The 6,000-nt window shown below is 49.4% G+C and overlaps 1 protein-coding gene and 2 non-coding genes across 3 annotated transcripts in view; 2 read left to right on the top strand and 1 right to left on the bottom strand.

The window, feature by feature from the left end:
- The window catches only part of LOC143401644 (uncharacterized), a 742,139-nt gene that overhangs the window by 683,084 nt on the left and 53,055 nt on the right, over positions 1 to 6,000 (top strand). The gene's annotated exons all lie outside the window — the stretch shown is intronic.
- Positions 2,217 to 2,298, top strand: Trnas-aga (transfer RNA serine (anticodon AGA)). Its single transcript has one exon. It is a non-coding gene; the product is annotated as a tRNA-Ser (tRNA).
- On the bottom strand, positions 5,643 to 5,714 carry Trnam-cau (transfer RNA methionine (anticodon CAU)). Its single transcript has one exon. It is a non-coding gene; the product is annotated as a tRNA-Met (tRNA).

Here is a 6,000-nt window from a genome sequence, read left to right as displayed (position 1 = left end):
GACGAATTTCTGGGGCAGCTGGGTTTAGCCGAGGTTTGGCGCCGGACCCCGCGCCCCTGTCGCGCCGGGGGCTGCAGTTCTGCAAAGGAACCTTCCGCCGCGGGCCTCCGCGACTTGCCCTTCCCCCGTCTTCAGGTCCCCAGGGGGAGGGACCGGGCCGCTCCACGCCACCTGGTGGCTACGAAGAAGGACCGGGAGCGCAGACGTCTGCTCGGGCTCGGGAACCTCGGACGGCGGCCAGCGGACTGTCCCTCCGCAAGGACGCCCACGACCCCACGGGAGCGAGGGTGCGGAGGGCGGCAGCGGCCGAGAGCAGGCGCCCTCGCGGGGAGGCCGCGGCCGGGCCAGCGGAGCGGAGGGATCCCAAGGGCCTGGAGGCCGGCCATCTGGGCCCTGCGCCGCTCGGAAACGCGCAAAAGACGCGCACGGGAAGCCAGACGGGCTCAGCTGGGGCGGGAGGGAAGGCTTCGCTTCGGCGGCTCTGGAGTGTCCGAGAGGAGGGACGAGAGCGCAGACAGAGGCCTGCCCACGGAAAGGTCAGGGAGAAGGTCACGGCTTCCGAGGGCGGCGCCGTTGCCAGAACGCAAACCCACGATTCACGTATCAAAGGGACCTTCACGGTGGAGGCTGGCGAAGCCCGAGAGGGAAAGGCCACCCCCTCCCGCCTTCCTTCAGGTGAATACTGATCTTGCCTCACGCTCACGGCGTTTGCTGTGGCTGCACCTTTGATTGTCTTCTGAAAGGGTTACCCTCGGTGACACGCAGTTCGTTTGAAGTTCATTGTCCCTGAGCGGCCTCCTCTGAGTTCTGTCCCAGCATCAGCAGAATGAGCACCATGAGTTGATGTGGGATCCACAGGATTGGAGTGGGCGGCAGGGAGGGTGTCCAGCTGTCTGTCCTAACAAGGTGGTTCTGAGTCTTGAGACCCACTCTTCTAGGGAACAGTCTTAACCAAAGGAAAACGTACTCCCCCGCATCTTTATTCTTATTCTAATTGTAAGAGTGAAAATTGATGTAAAAAGTGATATATAACGTTTTTGTCCCACTTGCCTAATAGATCATCACCCAAACCACTAAAACCGATACTTTGAGAGATTGTAATTACTCTGGGAAAATGTCAGCACCCATTTACAGGATGGAAGCACTTATGCAGAATTTTTGTATTTGGAATTCTGTGGGAGAATCCAAAATGCTGCCTGTGCTGGTTTCTGGATTGTGAGATTATTGATTAGTTTTTCTGATTTTTCCACAGTAAGAACCAGTCATTGATATCCAGGTTGTACAGATGAATTAGCAACTGGTTAGCTGGTTATTTGCTGATTGTTGCTCAGGACATTTGCATCTGGTTGCCCTTGGACTGATCAACTGTCGTGTTGATCAGTGAGTTCATTCACCTAAACTTGTTTCTCAAATAATCAATGCTAGTTAGACATTGATATAATTAATGGACTCTCCCCCCACACACTTGCCTGTTGACTTTAACTGTAACTTTCAAAAATCACTTGGAAAGAACGCTGAAATAGACAATAGTCATGAGTCTTTAAATACAGATTTTCGATTTTTTTAATGTTTGGGAGCTTGCGTCTGCTTCAAGTTTACTCCTGCATATATATGTAGAAAAAAGAGAGAAAGTTTTAAAATAAAATAGTATATCCTTTAACTCAAATGGTTGTCAATTTTCCAAAGGACTATCAATGGTCACACACATGCACAGTTTAAAATTTAGGGGCTGGTGTGTCGCTCAGGCAGTGTGTCGCTAGGCTGTGGTCAGTGTTTCTGTCCCTCTGGGAGCTCCAGAAACCACTCAACCAAGGCGCTCCCGTCCGCAGACAGAAGTGCACCTCTTTCACCAGTGTCTGAGCGTCTCCAGGTGCTGGGCGTGGCTCACCATCCCCACCAGAAGCGACCGTGTGAAGCCTGGTTTCTGGGAAGGCCTCCTGCTCGGTCTCCTCCTGTCAGGATAGGAACCTTCCCGGTGCTGACGTTGGCATTGCTTGTCAACAGTGTGGCACTCATCTAACTGGCGCCAATCAGGATAAGGACCTTCCCACCTGTAGGGTGAAGTGTTCCTTGTCAACTTGCTGCAACATATTTATCTAGTGATGCCCAACAGTAAGAAACATGGACAGCAAACGAGTTACTGCTGGTAGACGTGGCCTTCGGCAGAGCTACAGCTTGGCACAGCTATCTATCACCATGAGCCAGGTGTGCTCCAGGTAGTCGTGGCCGAGTGGTTAAGGCGATGGACTAGAAATCCATTGGGGTCTCCCCGCGCAGGTTCGAATCCTGCCGACTACGTTCCCTCTTACTTCCCTGTAGGAAGGAAAGAGGATAATTATGTTAGTAGTCTCTCCCACAAGATAGTAACCTGGTTTTCCATCAGTTTCCTCTCAAACTTCCCCCACCTTCCTGTATGTTACCCATAAGAAATAACAACGGATATAGAACACATTCCTTTCTAGAACACATCCCCAACCTGCTTTCTTGTTTGTTGTTGTTTGCTTTTTATTTATTTATTAAAAAAAAATTTTGGTGTGTGTGCATGTGTAAAGTATTTGGACCGTAATTACTTTTCGCAATACTTTTCTCACCCTCTCCCCTAGCCCCCAAGGAAAGCCCGGGTGTTGGCGATGATGCTTTCTTGCTCCCTGCAGTCACCCCATTTGAAAGGCATCCTTTCCTAGACAAACAAGACAGTCTCCGCAGAACCACTCTCTGTCCCGTTCCCCATTCCTGCAGTACTCATCCACGCAGCAAAGGGAATTCTGGAAAACCCAGCATCAAACACAAGACAGCAAGACTCAGCTACTATCGCCCAGACGCCAATCTAAATTGGGCATTAAAGGCAATATACTACACAGGTTAAAAAAAAACCGAAGCATTTTTTTTGTAATTCAATTAGAAAGAACCAACCCACGTCCCCAGCCCAAGTGGTCCTGTCCTGGGGTCCAGGATGGTCGTGGTTAGAAAAGGGCAAACTCCAGATGAGACTGTAACTCACTGGAATAAGAACCAGCCCTGGTATAGGTGCAGGAGGCCCCGTGTGATTGACACAGCCAGGCTCAGAATACTTGGAGTTAAGAGCTTGCTTCTGTCTGCATTCTGCAAGAAAGGGAAAGGGCCATACACGGAGGACCTTTTCTCAGCCGCCTCCCAGCAAGCTTTGAGAAGGAACTAAGTAGAGATTCCAACCACCCTCCAATCACCTGGGCTTCCTTCTCTTCTGCCAGACCTACAGGGGTTTCATTCTAGGGTCTCAAAAGTGCATTGTGGGGAAACTGCACCCCATGAGCCCTAAGGAGAGAAACTGGAGGAGCTGGTTCCACTGCATCTTCAGCAGAGGTGAGGACACCAGGAGACCGCCGTTAATGAGTCGTATGGCTACATTTCAAAGGCGGTACTGCTATTTCGAAAGCAGCTTCATGCCTAAAGTCATTTTGGTGATTTTAAACCTACTAGTTAAATCAGATTATTCAACATGGAAGAGCATTCAGAAGGCAGCGATCTCCTGCCAGCCACCTTTCCCTCTCCCTCCCCCCACTGCAGCCCACATCTGCCACAGTTTTTGTGAACTCCTTAAAAATAACTTTTTCAATTGTATGTTTTGTGTCATGGGTATCTTTTTGTGAAAGAAAATATTTTTAAAAATCTATCTATCTATATATGTGATATTGATTTGAAAAGGGCAAACTCTACAAAAGCTGAGAATCTCTTACCTAATTCATGACCTTGAAGCAGAAGGGAGAATTTCCAACTGCTTTTTGTTGTTGAGAAAATGCATAAACATATGTAGGCAAGAAGTACTTCTTAACTGTTAGCAGTTTTTCTATATTGGGCCAAGCATCTGTGCCTAGGTGACAAGGCTGCATATACCCGCATTCCACCCTGGGGAGCTTTTTTGTGAGCATGTGTGCTGCCTGGCAGGGTCCAGATATACTTTAGGCTCATAGACCAAAGCGGACACATGTGTACTTAGAGAAGCCATGCCCCTAATTCCATTGCCAGACTTGATCTTAATCCTTTCTTTCCTATTATTGCTTTCCAGTATAAACCACCTCCTCTAATGAATGGGCCCACAAGCTGCCCTTGCATGGATTCTGTAGGTGGGAGGTGGTGGACCCACATTTTCTTTCAGTCAGCCTCTCCAGTGTTCATCCACCTGGAAACTGAAGTTTTCATTTTTAGTGTGCATTCCACCCTCTTTGTGCTCCTGCGGTGCTGACCACAAGCCACTTCTCCAAACTCTCCCTGAGCGGGCTTATTTACATTTGCAGAATATTCTTAATGGGCACTAATAAACAAAAGAACTGGGACTGTGCTCTTTGTTCACTTTTGTTTCTGCAGCAATCACACAACACTTTGCCTACCACAAAAATAAACAAACAAGCAAATAAATAGATAAAACTCTTTGTAGAAAGAATAGCTTCTCAGAGCTCCTAGTACATTTGGTCCACAATTATAACCTAAATGAGCTGACAGTTTCAATCCGAATTCTTTTTCATCTCAATATCCTTCCCTTTCTAAATTACATTCTCTCTTAGAACAGCTCAAAACTAGTCAAGAAGTGACCAGCCACAGGCCATTAACTGAGTCTGAGGGGCAGTTCAAACTGAAGTATAGAAAATTGTATTTCCAATTTTTTCAAGCTTTGGCTTTTAAATTCCTACGGCATAAATTACTTCTTCTGTGCATATTCTTGGTCTGTATTTATGTGAGATGCAGTATAATGCTTACTCAATTTGCTAGCTTGTACATATTTAGATATTGGTAATATATAAGGGACCAGAACCTGTCCTATCTAGAAGGTGGTCACCATAAGTGTGTTGGATGGAATTAAAGTTTACTGTGAGCTTAAGCTAAGGTCATAAGTGATCTTTAAATGCCTCCCTTCTTGAAACTACTGGTAGGAATGATTCAATTCCCTTGTTTGATGCCAGCTTTTTAAAATCCCACTTGTCAGGAATTCTTTCTACCGTCACTCTCCAAGCATGTAAATGGACCAAGTTGTTCTAAGGAGACGTGAAGGACCTCCTATGAGGTGTGGGAGACTGGCATTTTCCTCAGATAGACCAGTGGCCACTGTTCATTCAATCACGCAGCTCAAGTTTTTACCAAGAGCCACAGAGAGTCGCATATTTGGGAATATCTCCTTTCATAGTATCAGTAATCTGCAATGCAGCAGAATCATCTTTGCCCCATGGGGGTGGAATCCACTGGAATCTAGCTGGGTCGTTTCAAGTCCTGCATTTGTGGTTCTTCAGTCCTGTGAAGGCCCTTGGCTTCTCCGCACAGCCCTAGGTCGACAGCCTAGATCGTTCCTCCCTCCTGCGAGATGCCCCTGGTGGGACAGCGAAGGCCACTCCATGGTTCAGCTCGCGCCCTTCTGGTACCGGGGGCTCCTCCTGCCTGGAGCCTGCAGGAGCCGTAAGAGAGAGCTGCCGTCTCACGGAAGAACTGTGCTCCTTCATAAGGCCTGCAAGACCTTCATCTTCTGCGTGGGGTAGATCAGCGGAGCCACTTTCGGCTCCCTCCCAGAGTTCCGTCTGGGTCCCCTGCCTTAGCCGAAGGCCTAGACGGGAGTTCCTGGGGTAGCACCGCAGCCACCCGCCCAGGTGGGGAGAAACGGAGAGCTAAAAGGCAACTAGCAGAGGATGGTTTCGATCCATCGACCTCTGGGTTATGGGCCCAGCACGCTTCCGCTGCGCCACTCTGCTCGGTGGAGGCTGGGGAGGAGTCTACTAGTCATCCCTCCGTCGTCCAACGCTCCGCCACTCAATTCGGCGGCTTCCTGCCGGCGTTCTCTCCGCCCCGGCTCCGCGCTGTCCCTCCCAGCCCACTCCACCCCATTCTCGCCTCCTTACCCGGAGCAGTCCGCAGTCCGCAGCCCTTCGCCGAGTTGCCAAGTCGGAAATTCTGGCTGCAGGAGCGGGAGGACATGCCAAGGCCCCTCGCGGTTCCCCCGACGCCAGCCCTTAGAGACTGTCCGCCGTCGGTCCGTCG

This window comes from Callospermophilus lateralis, chromosome 6, assembly GCF_048772815.1.
Source record: "Callospermophilus lateralis isolate mCalLat2 chromosome 6, mCalLat2.hap1, whole genome shotgun sequence".
NCBI classification, from domain to species: domain Eukaryota; kingdom Metazoa; phylum Chordata; class Mammalia; order Rodentia; family Sciuridae; genus Callospermophilus; species Callospermophilus lateralis.
This window is presented reverse-complemented; position numbering and strand designations above follow the sequence as displayed.